We start from the raw sequence: 19,537 nt of genomic DNA, 5'->3' as shown, positions 1-19,537 counted from the left end.
TATATTCATATCCATTGTGAGTCTATGGTTGAACAGCAGCCAGCTTTAACCTAGGTGTCTCTGTTTATTCTCTACAGCTGAAGACATGACACAGTACACACACACACACACACACACACACACACACACACACACACACACACACACACACACACACACACACACACACACACACACACACACACACACACTTTGGTACAATTTTAAGATGGTCCACACTTTTTATCCTGCTGATGATCCAAACTGTACGTAGCCATGAAGCTAGAAATGAATGTACATGTCTCTCTTTTTTTTACCAAGCATACTCATTTATTTCATGAGTAGTGGCAGCTCTGACTTGAATCATCTCCCCTAAGACTTAGACATGCTTCTTCCCCAGACCTGTAACCTGGGATCCTATTATCAGAGAAAGTGACAGGATTTGAAACTGGGACAATCTTCAATCAAAACACATACTCCACTACCGAACTGTGGTCCCTCTGTGAGATTTTTTGCTCTTGTAACTGAGTTTCAAGTATCTCCTTGTAGCAACTGTAATTTGGAGACTACCTATCCAACAGGTAGAAGATAAGCAGTCATCTTAACTTGAGACAATTGGTTCTTTGAACTTTTGCAAAGCAACATGGTTTCTGCTGTTGTCATCTTCGCAAGTGATACAGATAGAAAACATTGTTTCTTAGTATTTCTCAACTGCCAAAAAAGTGCCCTGGACTATGTGAAGTGCCTGGAGAGACCCTGGAGAGAAACACTACCTGTGCTCTTGATTTGAATCCTCCAGTGATCTGCCACACATGCTTTTCAGTATGCTCACATATTTCAGAGCCAACTTGAGGTAGAATCAATGCATATTTTAAAGCAACTATGATAGCACACAGTGTATTTCTGTTTTAGAAAGGATATCCTACTGGGGGTTCTGAGCGAATTCAGTTGTTATCATAATTCAGAAACTGTGATAGCCCATACAAAGAGCAAATTTCAAAGGCAGTATAGACAGCATCAGTTCTAAAGAAGAGGAATTTATTCAGCTACAGAAATAAAGAACAGGACACAGCACATTTAGAAATATATTGGCCTGCTCCCTCTCCCTCCCTCCCTCCCTCCCTCCCTCCCTCTCTGTCTCCTCTGCACCATCACACAGCCCTATATCTCTTTATTAGTTTTGAGTTAAGTGTCACAATTTGTCTAGGCTGGCAGGAAATTTTGTGAACCCATTAGGAATCCAAATCAAAATGTCAGCTGAGATTTTAGTCATTGCCAATTCCCAAACACAGATTAATTAGTGCAAATGGAAGGAGATGAAGTATGGGATGGAGGACTATCGATTCTGTGGGTCCCATCCATTGCTGAGAGATCATATCAGAGAACACAGGACATGGACTCATAAATTACTGCTGTCTGAACTTCACTCCTTCATTTTCATATAGAAAATGTCTATTTGCCAACTCAAGCCATCCTCCCCAGAGGCCTAAGTATGTTTTCTCTGGAGACAGATATTTGATGTTCCCCTTCTTTCCTCCAAGATCTTAGAAGTGTGTGCAATGAGCTTCTGGATTTTTATGCTCGATCCTTTCCTTTTCTTGACAATCCTCATTCCAGGTTATGCTGTCAGATTCTATTCCTTGCTGGATATTTGTTTGTTTGTTGCAATGGAGAAAAAAAACCTGAAAAGAGCAGCGAGATAATGATTTGGAGAATAAGGAACACACAGCCACACATTATATTTTAATTTATGTTCACTTTTCCAAAAGGGGGAAAAGACAGTCATGATTTGGTTTGTTATCATAATTCACTTGCTATCATGTTTCAGAACCTGTGATAGCCCATATGAAGATGAAATTTCAAAGACCATAGTTAGCATTGAAGCCATTATATTCTTATACATAACTTTTTTTAAAAAAAATCTTGTCATTCCTTAACCTAGTGTGAAAGCACAAGAAGACAAGATATTGTGTCAGTTCAAAATGCTGTTGTGTCATGTCTTCGGGTGCACAGATCAGGAAATAGTAATCACAGCCCTGAGAATCATCCAAAAATGGCTTGCAAGAGTCTGGAGCAAATGGCTAGTTCAACAGGGGCAAACCATTTTTTATGAGAAGACAAGTTCTGAGATGGTGCCATTTTAAAGGGACCCACCACTACTCTGTGGCTCATTCAAGTGTACTGACCATGAAAGGAAACTATTTATCCCATTCTTGTGCTTCTCTGCTTCATAAAGGGGAAGAAGCACAATGCCTATCACTCCATTCTCACTCTTTGTTTTGTTTTCTTCTTGGCACCCCTTCAGGATTTTTTCTGATGTTAGCAAAGATAGATGCTGCCATTCAAAATGATTGCTGAAAACTGTCTTCTGTGTAGGAAAGGCTGTACTGAAGTGAGACACACAGCTGGGAGAGAAGGAAACAGAATGATCTACTTCTGTCTACATGATAACAGGAGGAAAAAAAGAAAACCTGGGCTATTCCTAAGATTTGCCTGGATAAATAAAAATATGGTTATGGCATAATGAGGGCTTGGTGAAAATGAAATGTTCAGGTTTTTCATCAAAAAATTATCAAAATTAGCAAATTTCCTATCAGGAGATTAGAAATATTTCATTAAAACTTGATATTTAATTAAAAAATACATGAGAAACTAGGCCACTGGTTCTTAACCTTTGTTACTCAGATGTTTTTGTACTGCAACTCCCAGAAGCCTTCACCATCAGCTCTGCTGGCTGAGGTTTCTGGGAGTTGCAGTTCAAAAACACCTGAGTAAAGAACCACTGATCTAGGCCAAGGGCTTCAATTGCATAGTATTTATTATTGGAAAATAATGTAATTGCATGTTTCACCTTTAACATCAGACATCTGTAAAGAACATGTATCATATCTGCTACTACAACTTTCCAGGTTTTTTTCCTTGCCTTCAGATCCCTAAGACCACCTCTTCCTTCCTGTTCCTTCCTTTGCTAGCCACCTTTACTTTTACTCTACTTTTTTGCTCTCCAAAGATAAGACATGTGGAGATATGGCTCCATACAATATATGTAAAAGAACAAAACCATGAACTCTAAGAAAAGGCTTTTTGTTTCCTTTTAATCCAAGAAGCATCCTAAGTGATCATATTTTTAATGAGGGAGGAAGTGAGGGCATCTTTCCATACTTTCCCCAACATCAAAAAGAAAATAACCAAATTCCAAATCCCTTCTGCACTTACAAAGTTTTCGGTTGAATCTCTATGTATTTATCTCTGTTGTTGTACCAAATTCAAGTTGATATATATTTTTTAAAAAAATCTAAAGAATGCTTAGTCTTCAACATCCGGGCTGGTGCGGTGTGGTTTTCTCTAGTATCTAGAAAGAATCTGACCAGTGGAAATTTTGTTTCAGCTGGATTTCTTTGACTTTCTAAAGAAGAATTTACAAATTGTGGAAAGGGATTTGGAGTTTAAAAATTCAAAAGTGCAGAAGGCAAATCTGACAGATTTCCCAGTTTCTAGATCCATCTTCCTTAATGCCCATCTGTTTGATGGTTTTCAAGATTTGTGAGAGGCTCAAGGCTCTGTTTACTAATGCCAGCCATCAGTGAATTTATATGGTCAAGCAGGAATTTGAACCGAGGACTCCAGAGCAAACACTCTTATCCATTACGTCACATTGACTTCTTCTCAAACCCTCTTGTACTAGACTGAACAAAGTTGCCTCTTTTTTCTTGTAGGGCATTTTCTGACCTCAATTGGAATTCTACAGGGATATGTAAAGCAATTGCAAAATTAATTATTCTCAATGAGACAAGCTGTCTCGGTATGTCAAAACAGGCTGTCAAGAAATCACTAGCCTCTGCAGAAATTTCTGCAACCAGCATGAGAATGAAAGACAGTATTTTGTGTATGTGTCCAGGTGTCCAACACTACAGTCTTCTCTGTTTTGTGAATCACAATTCACACAAACCCTGGAAGCAAAGGAGGACTGACAGCTGTACCAGGAAAAAAATGACAACCTGTCTGTTGCTTCTAATTCTTAACAACTCATGCTACAAGATAGAAGCCATTGTAATTTTGCTCATTTTGTGCAATTTGCATAAACATTTCCTGTGGGAACCCCTTCAGTGGCCTGCAGAAAATATCCTTTGGGCTGAAATCCTGCTGCACAACTCCAGGTGTACAACAGTGGTGATATCACAGCAGCGGCAAATTACCACTAATTAAATATAATTTGGGGGTTGTGTACACACTGAAACTGTCAAACGAAGCCTTTAATGCTGATTACATCAGCAGCAATGCGCGCACAGAGATGCACAACAGGACTTCAGGTGAGGTGAAAAAAATGATAATTTCTTGTTCTCATGTGCAACAATGAGGGACAAAAAGGAGTCATGTCCTTAGAATTCCAATGTGCAAAGGAGCAATTCTGTGTGTTCAGATGTATTCTACCCAAACATAAAACATGATTTGGTATAGAAGTGAAGTAAGAGCAGATACAATGAAACAAAACAACATTTACACTTCATGCACTGTGAAGTATTTGCTGACTCGAATGAATCCCATGAGCAGCCCCATGGAAGAAATTTCAATCTTCCCTAAACAAGATCAACCTACTGAAGAACCAGAACATTTCACATTTGCTTCATTATATCATGGTTTGGCATCAGAGGTTTTTGTTTGTTTTATCCTAATCATTATCTTGACTATGGTGAAAAAATCAGTGGCAAAAAAAAAAAATCATTAAAACCCGTGGCGCTGTTTCCCCAGGTATTTTTTAATGTCTCAGATGACTTAAAATTTGTCAACATTATTTAGTACTGTGCAGATGATAACATTGCACAATGACCTACTTTGTAGAACTCCTCTAGTGTAATACTAAAAGACAAAAATGCATTCTGGGGACTAAAATGTTCTATCATAACATATAAAAATCCCCACTGGCATTTTTGTTAGATTGAGTCACATCTGTCCTACCATGAAGCTGAGTGACATCTCTGCCTGATTTGGTGTGTTACAAAACAATAACTTATTGTTAGTGTTAACAGCCAAAATCTTGCTGCTTACTGTAGGAAATTGCACTAGAGTAAGCCCATTGAATAAATGAGAATTTGGTGAGAATTCCTCCATATGTTCAAATGAGCCTATTGCTAATCTCAACGCTACAGTGCTAAAGTAAGCCACAACTACAGTAGTCATTTGAATCAACATAATGTATGGAGGAGCTGACTCACCAAATTCCCTTTCAGTTAGTTGGCCCACTCTAGTGCAATTTACTAGGGTGGTCCCACTCTAGTAACAGGATTTGGGCTACAGTTTTGTCCCCATAGACAGGTGCTTGTTTTCTATTTCAGGTGCCAAAATAATTAGACCAGCCTTGGTCCTATTTACCTTTGCTTGGAATATAAGCAAATTTAGGCTTGCTCCAAATTCACTTTTCCCAATAGTGTGAACTACATATTCAGGCCAAAATAAAATCATATATGTGAATGTATTTTCTTATATTTGGGTATTGGAAGCTTTTTTGAACCACCTTCAGATATTTTATTGGCTGAAATGCTGTTGCCTGGTTATGCAAGTATTGTAACCTTTGGAAATGAACTACAGTACCTTAAGAAATCTCCATATTATATGTTGCATAGTGAATCACATGACTTGGTGTGCAACAGATAATGCCTATGGAATTTTCGTCGCTTACAACAGTTTGCATAAAGAAGTATTGGAAGAATTTTGGTTAATTGCTTTTACTTATCAGAGCATAAAGTACAATAGCCACTGGCAGCACAGGTGAAATGTGAAGAATAGGTAAATGTCTCACCTTCCACTGAGCCTCTTTTGTTGTCATAGTAACTTTGTATATAAAACTTTGTATATTCTATATTTGTATACTCTACTAGCTGAAGTAGAAAAAGTAAAACATTAACTTACAGTTGTGGAACTACAGTTAAAATCAGAAGGATACAAGGGTTTTTAAAAAAGGAAGGATAGACTGGAGGTCAGGAAGGAAGAGTTAACATGTCTGTTCTGGTTGAACATCAGAGAAGAAGAAGAAGAAGAAGAAGAAGAAGAAGAAGAAGAAGAAGAAGAAGAAGAAGAGAAACCGAGACATCTGAAAGCAAGCAAACAGGAAGGCAGAGAAAAAAGAACCTTGCTAATTGGTGAGTAGCAAGGCTGAACTGTGTTCGGCTGTGAAGCCACCTTCCTCCCACTGAACCCCAGTGTTAATGCATGCAAGATTGGCACTGTGCCAACAAGAAGTTGCACTATTTGCATAACCCTGCAACAGAATTTCAGCCATTGTCTCCAAGATCAGACTGCTTTTTACCAATAAAACTCTGAAGGTTTTTTTGTTTTTGTTTTTACATTTCCTATCAGTCCTAGCCAGGAAAGGCAGTGGTGAGGGATCTTGGAAGTTGCAGTCCAACATCTAGAAAGCCAGAGTTATCTACCATTGGTATAAATAATAATAATCACACAATAAAAGCCATCAGTGGGTCGCAATAATGCTTTCTGTTCCAATAGCACTTTTTCCATTTCCTGCAATTATGGAAATAACTGCTGGCCACCCTTGTCTGTATCAACACACATCCTGGCATTTCCCACATGGCTCTTGTAAGTGAGGACAGCCAAAGGGGGGGAATGTGTTAGGGGGGGCAGTTTCCACTGTGAAAATGTAGATAGCAGGATAATAATATCCTTGATAATATCTGAGCTGAAACATTAGCGGCCTTTATGCTTGTTATCACATTTTGGGGGAATTCAAAATCTGTTTCCATAGTAACAGGAATGGAAATAGCAGCCTTTAGCACTGTAATCATAATTTTGCTTTCAGTTCTTGAATCTGCATGACCAATTGTATTTTGATTAAAAACAACTGCCGTTAATCAATGATTTCAAAAGTTAGGATGCATACAATTTGTGACTTTTAATAAATTATAATTGGCATTATAATGTCATTTGGTAAAGATGCTGCTTTGAATACCACTTATTAGAGTTTATAAGCTTAAGGAAAGCTTGATTGCTAAGCAGGAAAAAAATAAGCATGCAAAGAAAGCACTTGGTAAACATACTTTTTTTTCATGCCTCTGAACATTTAGGAATCAACATTTCACTGTTGTTTTTTTAAGTGAAATCTTATGCATATCTTCTCGAAGACCACAGTCCTACACACACTTTCCTGAGAGTAACTCTCTTTGAATTCAGTAGGACTCACTCCTAAGAAGTCATGTATGGCATTTGACTGCTCCATTGTTTCAAAGGGAGAAATGTAAGCATGTGATTAAATTTTTGGATCTGGAATTACCCTTTACTTATATCTATGTTTTATTAGTCAAAGACAAATATTCTAGTGCTGCTGAATATAAATTCAATTAGGTTCATTATACAACAGACCTAAATTCTTCTGAAAGTATTCATTTCCTACTTCATAAATCTATTTTTTGTAAGACATTGCCTTTGTGGCAATGTGCCAAGAGTGATTAACCATTTTTCCTTCAACATTTGCAAAGAAAGTTTCCACTGTCATTCAGATAAAATTCTTCCTGAACACACTTACCAAGGATTCCAGCCCTCTGTATGTATGGATGTAAAGAAGTCTCACATGAAATTCTATTTCAAAATACTGAAATACTGGACAATACCAGCAATCATTACGTCAGACTGCACAGGGAAGCCATTGAAATCCACAAGCATCAACAAAACTTCAACCGGAAGGAGGAATGTCTGAAACTCAACAAAACCTGGCTCCCAGCTCTCAAAAACACAGAGTGCAAAAGGTCAACGAATTCTACCCAGCCACAAGGTCAGGGGATTACTGCACACAAAAGACCAGCTAATGACACCCATCAACCACAGGGACAGATAATCTTCCCTCCTTATCAAAACAATACATCCACAACAAAACACATTAATCAACCATCTCCTGATTAGGACAATAGCCTACCTCACAAACTAGCCTTCTCACAGCCACAGATACTCCACCCACTCTCAAGCCTACTCAGAGCACAGTTTGCTGTCCTCTGAAGATGCCAGCCACAGAGACTGGCGAAACGTTAGGAAGAACCACTTTCAGAACACGGCCAAGAAGCCCGAAAAACCCACAACAACCAACTCTCACATCCTTTTTTTTAAAATCAGTTTAGGCTGTCCAAACTGAGAAGAATGTGTGAATTTTTAAGCCCTGTGAAACCTTTCACCTAGGGTAAGGTAAAGACAAGGAGTTTGTGTGTGTGTTTGTTCTTTGGAGGGGATGTGTCCATCAACATTAATGTTTGTGCTGTAGTCTGCATAAAATGAATTTTCCCCTTTAAGGAGCAAAACATATGCACAAAGCAAGCACATCTCTCTCTCTCTCTCTCTCTCTCTCTCTCTCTCTCTCTGTGTGTGTGTGTGTGTGTGTGTGTGTGTGTGTGTGTGTGTGTGTAGGCAGTCTTGCTCCATTTTAGTTTGTTTCCAGTGGCTGGGATTGAACCAAAGTGAGGTTGCTTCTTTAATTTCCCAGTTGGTTTCATTATCCTCATATCATTAATGCATTAAACAGAGATCTTCATCATTTAATGGGGAAATTGAAAAATTAAATTGGAAAAATTAAAAAAAATCTTCCTTTACTCCTTCAATTTTTTTTTAATTGAAATCTTCCTCGCAGAAATGAGTGAAGACAGGAGGGGGCAAGGATGGTGATTTCCCCCCTTCATATTTTTTTCTTTAAGGAGCCAGGCCAAATAGGGTTGCTTGAGTCCACATGCCATCTGGATGCAAGAATTGCACTAAATGTCATATATGGCCTCTTAGGCCTGATCCAGAGGTGGACAAACCTCTGATGCCTTATCAATCTGAGTCCAAGGACTTGATCCAGATGCTTCAATTCAAAATAGCAAATCAAAATTTGTCATGAGATACTCATGTTCCATTGTTTTGAATGTCTCCCCTTTCTAAAACATTTGGAAAATATTAGGCACAGTTTGGGCTGGACCTCTCATTGGGCAAAGTGACGTGGCCATCTCAGGTGGTGAATGCTGGAGAGTGAGGAGCAATGACAGGAAATAGGACTGAGTGAAGTGTTCCACATAACCTGCTGTTCAACATGCACTCTTGCTACACTTAGAACTCACAAAGATCCAATAAAACCCAATAAAACACATTACAATCCTTCTGCTAGCATTAAAATGAGATTCTGCTCAGAGTGTGGCTGGCTTTTGTTGGTGTGGGTGGTGATGGTACTTTACGCATGCAGCAAAATGTCTTGGGCTAGCTCTTACTTTAAAAATTAATTTATGTGATCATTAATTTAATTGAAATAATGATGTGTGGAAGGATCCTAACCTATTACTTGTCCAAATGAAAGCCACAGAGACTGAGGCAAACTTATCTTGAGCTCTTTTGGGAACTTTCTGACACAATCTTTGTCCTTATCCATGATGGTATTTGTACATTTTTGCTTTTCAATGAAGTCCTAATTCTTGTAAATGGGGAAATGGAAATGGCAAGGCCAAGTCATACAGTGGTGCCCTGCTTGATGCTTACCCCGCATGACATTGAAATCGCTTTATAATGAGTTTTTTGCTTCACGAACCATTTGTTCACTAAACAACAATTTTTCCAGCTCCGCAAAATGGCTTCCCTTCATAAAATGGCTTCCCTCCCTTCACAAAATGGCTGTTTTCCGGACCCCTGCTTCAGAAGACAGCGATTTTAAACAGCTGATCAGCGGTTCTCTATGGGCAATCTTTGCTGGTCAATGAGGTATTTCCTCATTGGAATGCATTGACCAGTTTTCAATGCATTCCAATGTTTTTTTTTCGCTTAACGCCAATTTCGCTTAACAGTGATTTTCCTGGAACAGATTATTGTCATCAAGCAGGGCACCACTGTATATTAATTGTGAAGGGCAGAAGAGCTTCTCCAATAATGATAGCAGCTCAGTACTCTTTTTATTTTTTCCCTTCTTTTTTCCAGGGAAAAAACATACTTTCTTATAATGTCCTGAGTTTTTCTTTCTCCTTCCCCACCTCTAATGAAGCCCCATCAATGCCAGAGGCATCTGCTGATGTGCCACTTTGCCTCATTAATACATCTAGGCTCTCTGCTCTAGTCTATAGTCACCTCAAAAATGCATTAATATGCCTGATTCAGTTTATTTTTACATATTTGTCCAAATTTCAAACTATCTTCAGCTATTTGAAAAGTATAGTGGCACTGGATTTTAAAGGAGGCTAACACAATGTCTATATATATTCACATCATTTTGTAAATAATGATCCATTGTTTGAAAAGCTGAAACATAATAATATTGTATCCAGTTACTATTTGACCAGTTCTTACAATTTCTCTTAAAGAATGGAACTAAAATAAAACTCAGATATGCAGATGATACCACTCTGATGGCAGAAAGTGAGGAGGAATTAAGGAACCTCATATTGAGGGTGAAAGAGGATAGTGCAAAAATGGTCTGAAGCTCAACATCAAAAAAACTAAGATCATGGCAACTGGTCCCATCACCTCCTGGCAAACAGAAGGGGAAAATATGGAGCCAGTGACAGATTTTACTTTCTTGGGCTCCATGATCACTGCAGATGGTGACGGCAGCGACGAAATTAAAAGACACCTGCTTCTTGGGAGGAAAGTGATGACAGCATCTTAAAAAGCAGACATTACCTTGCCAACAAAGGTCTGCACAGTCAAAGCTATATTTTTTCCAGTAGCGATGTATAGAAGTGAGAGTTGGACCATAAAGTAGGTTGACCGCCGAAGAATTGATGCTTTTGAACTGTGGTGCTGGAGAAGACTCTTGAGAGTCACCTGGACTGCAGGGAGATCAAACCTATCCATTCTGAAGGAAATCAACCTTGAGTGCTCACTGGAAGGACAAATCCGGAAGCTGAGGCTCCAATACTTTGGCCATCTCATGAGAAGAGAAGACTCCCTGGAAAAGACCCTGATTTTGGGAAAGTGTGAAGGCAAGAGGAGAAGGGGACGACAGAGGATGAGGTGGTTGGACAGTGTCACTGAAGCAACCAACATGAATGTGACCCAACTCAAATTCATGTGGAAGAGAGGAGGCAGTGGAAGAGAGGAGGGCCTGGCGTGCTCTGGTCTATGAGGTCATGAAGAGTCAGACATGAGTTAACGACTAAACAACAAGAAAATAAAACTAGCAATCTGCATACCCATACAACACAACATCTCTAACAGATATCTGATTTTACATATTTCGGAGTGGTAGCTGTTAGCAACAACAGCAACAAAAGTAGAGTGAACACAGAGTCCAACTATTGTGGTGCCTTTAAAATGAACAAGTCATTTCAATGTGAGCTTTTATGAATTAAAATCCACTTCTTCAAACAATCAGAAATGAAACATTATCAATGGACATTCACACTCAAATGAATTTGTGAGTCCTAAACGTGTCACAATATTTTTGCTTTTGTTTTGTTTTGCTGGTGTTATCCTAGGAAAAGAGAGATATCACTCTTAATTTTTTTAAAAGCAAACTTTCAAAATTAGCAGTTCATTTAAGATATGGACCAAGTTTACCTTGATCAAAGGATTAATCTGTGAACCCATTGACTCCATAACATTACAATTCTAGTAGTTAAGGATGTTTGTGCTATGGGCCATCAAGTTGTTTACAACTTACGTTGACCTATGAATTTATGGAGAGCCAGTGTGGTATAGGGGATAGAGTAAGATTAGGACACAGAAGACCTGGGTTTAAATCCTTATTTGGCCATGGAAATTCAATGGGTGGGGAGGGATGATAATGGTAAGCTGCTCCTTGAACTGGTTGCATGCCTTGTTCATTAAGCCCCCCTCAAAAAAGCTCAGTAGGTTGGAACACCCCAGAGGTCACCATGAGTCAGAAGTGACTTGACAGTGCAGAATAATAATAATGTTGCTCCAAATGCCATGATAGGCACAAATGCATGCATGCCCTCAGTCCCATCCTGTTATTTTTCTTTTATTTCCTTTTCTTTTTTAGTGCACCATCATTGGACACACTGGGCCATTTATAACAAAGCAGGAAGTGGAGCAACACTACCATTACCATAAGCTTTCTTGTGGTACTCATTCTAACCCAAGTGGTGTAAATATTCGAGAAAAAATTCCCTTCCAACATTGCCTGCCCTGCTTTTGTGATATCATAAAGATATGTTCCTGTAACATCGCAAGGCATCATTCCCTGGTCTGAGCTTTTGGCCCTGAACTCTGAGGCAATAGGATTCTCCTGAGTTGGCAACCCTAACAACAGCAGGAAAAAAAAGATGATGTGACCTTTGATTTCCTATCTTCCCATAGCCTCTTTTCCTAGTGTTTGCATACATGAACTAAGGGAGTCTCTGGTGTAAGATTAAATGAGTACTTCTTCAGACCTCTCAAACTCAGCTTATTTATCTGCACAATAGGCTATGAAAATACAGATCCCTAGCTTGAAAGGTGAACTGGTCTACAGTTGAGTCGCTATAGTTATACTCCTGGACTGGCAGCCTGTCTGATGCAGAAACTTAACATTTTTTGTTTACACTTGAATCTCGCAATTTCTTTGTTTTATTTTGTTTCATTGGCTCTTTCAATAAAATATTCTTTACAGGTCAACATTACAAATGGAATTTTTTGTACCACTCTTCATTCAGAAATAAAATCCACGGTCATATGGTTTGGACATACAAAAGTACAATCAGGAAAGGGTGACCTGTCACCTTTTCCAGCACACGTACACACAGCTATCCAAGCACATGTATACTGCTTACGCCACATATATTTCTTCAAGCCCTCATTGAAACCAAGGAAAAAAAAAACCTCTGAGTGAATAGTGTGAAAATTAGAGCCTAGTACCCAACTCCAAAACACATTTCCTTGACAGCGTGTCTCATTGATTTCAATGGCCTTTGCTTCAAAAGGAGCATGCTTGCAATTGCAGCCTGAAGCAGAAATCAAGAAGACAAGCTAGGAAATGAAATGAGTGGAAGCAGCATTGCAGCCGATGGCTGTGCTCTGCAAGCCATGTACACCACTGGCGGGAATCAGTTAATGTCAATGATTTGACAAAGGCTAATTAAGTCACAGCACAGAGGTGTGCTGTTTGATTCTATTGGCTATGGAGAGCTGTATGGTCTTGTTTGGTTTGCAGTCTCTCAACACTGAGGCCATGAGGGGTCCTCAAAGAAAAGAATGTGGGTTAAAACTTCAAATTAAAATAAAACTGTGATGTGAACAGAAAGGAAGGGAAAAGAGGAGGGAGGGAGGGAGGAATGAAGGAAGGTGCCAAGGCACAGCAGCAAGGCGGGGAAAAAACTGTAAAACTATGAAAATTTAACACTTCAAGGTTTTGGGTTTTACTTTGGCAATCCATTAGTTATATCAAGTGCTAAGATTGGCAAAGTTACCTTTTTTGAACTGTATCCCCCCCGAATTCCTCAGCCAGCACAGGCACAAGTCCACAAAAGATAACTTTCATCATCACTGATCTGCTTCAAAGGTGACTATTTGAAACCTACACAGTGCTGGCTGAACATGACATGGCACAAACAGTTTGATTAAATGAACCTCTCATTGTGAGTCTTGCATACACATTCATACATGCCTTGGAATTCACTGAATAAAATAAAATAAAAACCACCATTCCATGAACATTCAAACATCTAATGAGATTTGTTCTTTAGACTGCCATTCTCTTGCCACCCAATCCAAAGTCACACAGAGAGTACTTATTTACCTCTTAATAGTTCTGTAATCATCTGCATCAATTGCCAGAGATTTTCCCTTCTTGTGTGCAGTTGTTGATGAACAAGTGGGACTGATGTTTTTAAGTGTTTGGATCCATTTTCTCTTGGAGCACAGAGAAAGGAGATTAAGATGTGAGCAGCTGGGTTATTTCTTCTTCTCTTCCATTTATTTCTCAGGGTTAAACATGAAATCAGGTTGATTAGGTCTTCAATTTTACACATGTATTCTTTTGTTTCTGCTTTCACTCCATTATTAAATCTAAATTAAATCCTTATTTGAAGACACTTAATTTCAAACATTATCCTTCTATTTATTTTCCATTTACTTCCCAGATGGCAAATCCAACTGCTATTACAGCCTTTGGTTTGAAAGAATGAGCTAGTAACAGAAATCCTGTTATGATACTTTGTTTTCTTTTTAAAATATCATAATAATGATAATTTGGCCATACTTCCAAATCCATTATTGTTGTTATTTAATCAATATATCTCTAGGCTCAGAAACTGGAGCCACACTCATGTCTAATCTATACTCAATGAAATCACAGATGACACTAATTTGCCAATTTGTTATAAATTGAATGATTTGATTGCAATTTAGCAGGAACAAACTGTGTATACACTAAATTAACAGATGGCTAAGGTTTTCAGAACTGTGTGCTCTTGACTTTGCATGTTTCTAGACTATCAATTATGTGTGCCTTTAAGTGGGGATAGAGTCATATACCACAATCGTATTTATTTATTTATTTATTTATTTATTTATTTATTTATTTATTTATTTATTTATTTATTTATTTATTTATTTATTTCTATCCCGCCTGTCTGGTCATATTAGACCACTCTAGGAGGCTTACAATAGAAAAGCAGCAATACAATTATAAAACGTTACACCTAAACAAAGATAGAAGATAGATTTTATGACAGAGCTCAGGATAGCGCAAGAAGTACATGGGTTTTTTCCCCTGCAGTGAAATCCCCCAGAGACAAACAGAATCCATTCCTCAAATGGATGCCTGTGAATGACTCTGTAGCCTGACCATTTAAAATGGGAAGGTATATGTGACTGGTGGGAAATAAGAGGGTTTTTTTTTTCTTTTTTGGCTCGAATGGATGATCATAACATTTTGAATACCTTTGGTAATCAAAATCAAAACCTCCAGCCATTACAAGCTGGGCAATTTGATTTCATGCTTTTCTCTTGCATCTTTTGTTCTTCTGTCTCCCTGTGTTGAGTACTGCGGTTTGCACATCTAGATAGCTCAGGAAGATTGACATTGGAAAATGTTTTACCAAATTCATGTGCAACTGGGGATGATTGTATCTTTTGCCTCCCTCTTGCAGCCCTTATGGTGAAGTGTCATGCCAGGAACAGCAACCACAGAAGATCCGTTGAGCACCCCTCCCTATGTGATTGAGAAGCATGAAGCCCTTTTGCATTGAAACAAAACCAAATTAAACATTTGTCGTAAGACCTAGCAAAGGCCTCTAATGCTTCTTTCAACTGTTTCTTTTTTATGACAAAATCAATCATTTTATATTTGAATGTTTTATTTGACATCAATCTGTGATTTATGCTTTTCCCCATAACACATTTCTGAAATGGTTTAAAGCAGGATGAATAAAATGTAGTGAAAGGGTAACAGCAGAAAGAAATGGAAGAAGCTCCCCTTAGTCTAATTGTTCTTCAAATACTGATATTTCTCTGTATATTTTTCCAGATTGTGTCTGGAGTCATGCTCACTCTCATTTTTAAAATATATATATATACTGTACATAATTAAAATTAGCTCCAACAACAATGAGTAGATTCCCTTTGAACCTGTGAGATAGGTCCATTCATATTAGCTCTATTACAGCATTACAAATATTCTAGAAGCATAAGCAAAAAAAAAATACTCTAGAAGCATAAGCAAGTCTGAAAAGGAGTCTGTTATATGTAGAGCTTCTCATGCCCTTGAGAGTCCTGATTTTTCAAGGTCTCCAGTTGTATGGAATGACTCCATATATAGGAAATTCTCTCATCTTCAGGAACTCATTCTATCTGTAGAGGATACTTCTTCCATTGCTCACTCTCAGAATACCTCTTCCTTGAATGCATGAACATAGTTGTTGTCTTCCAGCATCCCTTTCCCTCACTCTTGTGGCTAATCAATCAGAGCTCAGAGCTGTAACTATACTTTTTGGGCAACAGGGGTTATTCTGGTTTGCCTTTGTCCCTGCTTATGGATTGCAAAGTGGCATTACAAAGTTAAAGCACTTGGATACTTTCTTTAGCAACAATAGTGATTGCATCCACTACCTCCCTCAAGCTGCTGTATTTGTTTTGTTTGGCTGGTGTATGTCCGTTTTTCTAGCAAGAATATATCGTGAACTCTCCTTGTAAAATTTACTCTGAAGTGACCTGGATATGAATGGGCGATTAAGATTCATTTGCTTTATGAAAGTCTCATGCTGGTAGAAATGGGAAGTGCTAAATGTGGTTTGTTGATATAGATCAATACAGCTGCCAAGACTTCTCAACTTCCCTGGGTGTAGCTATGACAATGGAGGCTAGTGTCTCTGATTTCCCAGGGCAGGTGAATCAGCTGTGGGCTATGATCACAACATCTCAGAATCTATCAAACATGCTGAAACTTGGATAGGCCCCACAAAGCTCAATGTAAAACCTGGAGCAGATCACTACCCTTATGAAATTGGAGTTACCACCCTCCACTGGGTCATGTAGAGCACTGGTTCTTAACCTTTGTTACTCAGATGTTTTTGGACTGCAATTCCCAGAAGCCTTCACCATCAGCTCTGCTGGCTGGGGTTTCTGGGAGTTGCAGTTCAAAAACACCTGAGTAACAAAGGTTAAGAACCACTGATGTAGAGTGTCACAGTAAGCAGCTGCATCTCAGAATGTGCCTGTACCTCACTGTCCATATTGCAGTCTGTATCTTCTTTTTATTTTATATTTTTATCCTGCCCTAGGACCTTAGCTTCTAATGCACAACCTGCCAACTTCCACTTCAATAAATCTTCACAATTTCTACCTTCCCTCCCCTTTTATTTATTTTTTTAAGGACTGAGGCTAGCTGTAGTTCTGTTGCTTAGGTATTTTCTAAGTTTGACAAAGGGTAGAGTTTCCTCATCTGGGCCTTCCCTGTTAATTGAAAAAGCTGCCATTAGAGACAAAATCTTTTAGGCACAGTTATTTCTGTTCACCTTACAACATACCCCAGATTTCTCCCACGCAATGAAAGATGCTGATTCAAATCTTGAATGTGGCATTTCATTAATTAACTGGAACAAGAGAATTTGAACTGCAGGGTAATTGAATAAATTAAATGACAAGACTCTCAATCCTCAGATGAATGCCACTATACAAATAATAACTTCTTTCTTTACTTGAGCCTTTCTAAACAGGCACTGAGCCATTTCTAAGCAGGCAAGGCACCGATGTGACAATTAATCCATTGTTTGCCTTTTTGAACATCATCAGTTGCTCTTATATAAGGTCCCCTTAACTTTTGTCATTCTTTGATTTTTATATATAAAAGGCTTGTTAGAGGTAAACCAAATGAAAACTGGAGCCCCTGAATAACAAGGGACTTTTGAATAACTCTTGTTTTGTTTTGTGAAAAACAAATAAACAGCACTGCCATTATTTCAAGTATGATTCTCTGAGAATGAGTAAAATCCAGAATTGACTGGACATCTACTGTTGATGTGTGGAGGATTCAGATTTTTTTAAAAAAAATCAGGCAATTTATCCTCCTACAAGTGAAACAAATGGCATTGCTTCAGACAAATAAATCTGAATCCTTCTCTCCCTCCTCTTACCAGAGATTGACATCATCATGTCTCTTCTGCCTGAATCATTAAGCTCTGACATGAAGCCTGGTGTTATTGATGACATGTATAGCATATTTGAATTGCTGAGGAATATGGTGCTAAAGAATACAGCACTGCACTTAAATAATCAGTACACTCTCTGGAGCAGGGAATTCAATATTTCGCATGTGGGTTTGCCATTTCTTTTTCTGCTCACATTTCAGAACCTTTGATATAGACTTTACATGGTTTATGCAGGAGGAGCTGCAATTCAAAGTTTTAAAAAAATATTTCCTTGAATTCTCCTCTGCTGCTTCTCCTCCAGTCCTTTATCCAACATATCTGTTTTTCTCTGACTGTATAGGGACCCAGCTAGCAACAGGAAGGGAAATATTGTAGTAGAAAAGTTTTGCATCCTCAACACATGTACCCCTTTCAAGTTTTATATTACACACTCTCATTTCCCCCTATGCCTTGAAATATAGTTTGACCATAATCATAAATGAAGAGAAGCTGGGGAAGGTTGTACAGATGTTTTGGACTTAAGATTCTCAAAGCCCTTCCCCCAATGGTGAATGATTATAACAGATAAAGCCCAAAACAACTGGAGGCCTAAATGTTCCCCGCCCTATTCCACCCCCTAAGTTGATTTCTGATTATGGCAGAGATAGGTTTAAAAGTTCGTGCTCTTACCATCAGATATAACATTGGTCTGAAATAAACAAAATATCTTCCTTTCAGACTGTTCTGTGCTGTTCATCAGTCATTATTTCTTGGGCTGTTAAAAAATTCTAAAAAAACCTATGTGTGGATATAAATTTGGCCACATATATATAATTGAAGCCATTAAACTAAAGTGACAATGTAATCAAATGTCTTCAGGATCACCATCACTGAAAAGGTCAATTTTGCGAAACCTAATCAGTAATTATAGCTGTAGAAGGCAGTTTCAATGTGGTTTATTGAAATAACAAGAGCCTATCCAGCTGGTACCGTTGCTAGGAGACGAGAATCACAAAAATAATTATATGTGTCACTTAAAAACAAGATAAACAGTGTTGATTAATAGAGCAAAATGAAGCAAGTAACTTGCTAATATTGGCAGTAATAAGAAACAGCTACCAAAAGAAGTCAAAGTGAATGGTAGGTAGGTCAAAAATGAAAGAAGAAACTGTAGTATCCAAGAAAAATGATGGGGTATGTTAACTGTTTAAATTAATATTGTCATTTGGTATGTTGTACAAAATGCCATGATTGCGTGGGAGAGGAGCCAAATTAGAAGCACTGGTGTAATTGTTTAATTCTGCCTGTATAAAACCAGTCACTGAGGTCAATCCAACAGAACACCCGTACTCTGTGGATGGAGCAGGTGAAAGATACAAAATTTTGTTGAGCAGCTATTTCACAGAGAGTATAGATATGGGAAATACTGCACTGAGGTTTTGCTTTTAAATACGCATTATTCCCTACACATATCTTAGACTGACTATGGAAACAGATGCAAATTGATAATGGAAATCAGCATATTTTCATTATTGCAATGTGTTCTGGAAAAGTAAAAAGTGTACAAGCACAAATTTCTTCACCCCCACAAATCCAAGAAAATCACTACAAATATATTTTAATTGTTCAGGGCATGCATCTACTGATTCACCCATTAATGCTGCTAATCAAATTATACTATTATTTTCTTTTTAAAAGAAATCAAAAATAAATGGCACAGTTATGTTAGTGGGAAAAAGAATCAGAGGATAATAAAGCAAGATACAGCTCATGCTAATATGTGAATTAAAAACACCTGTCAGTGATCAAGACCCAGAGGAAAAAATCACTTTCACTAGGAGAAAATAACTATAACAGGAACAGCTAAAAATTTTTTTTGCTTTTAGACACCTGCAGATCACAATCAAATTAACAAAGTGTCTGTGTTTATGAAATTTGTACCACATACAGGTAGTGAGTAGGATAGAGGAAAGAAAGAAGACAGGTGGGCGCTTTTCTTGCTCATTGGAAATCAAGGAGTAATTGATACATTGAGTTTT

The 19,537-nt window shown here is 38.2% G+C and overlaps 1 long non-coding RNA gene across 1 annotated transcript in view; it reads left to right on the top strand.

Annotated features, from left to right (window-relative positions):
• Positions 1–292: 292 nt before the first annotated feature.
• LOC144588449 (uncharacterized) overlaps positions 293–19,537 on the top strand; it is a 61,704-nt gene continuing 42,459 nt past the window's right edge. The window contains exon 1 of the long non-coding RNA XR_013544023.1: positions 293–6,116. This is a non-coding gene — a long non-coding RNA (uncharacterized LOC144588449). The remainder of the gene's footprint in view (positions 6,117–19,537) is intronic.

This window comes from Pogona vitticeps, chromosome 3 (genome assembly GCF_051106095.1).
Source record: "Pogona vitticeps strain Pit_001003342236 chromosome 3, PviZW2.1, whole genome shotgun sequence".
NCBI lineage: Eukaryota > Metazoa > Chordata > Lepidosauria > Squamata > Agamidae > Pogona > Pogona vitticeps.
This window is presented reverse-complemented; position numbering and strand designations above follow the sequence as displayed.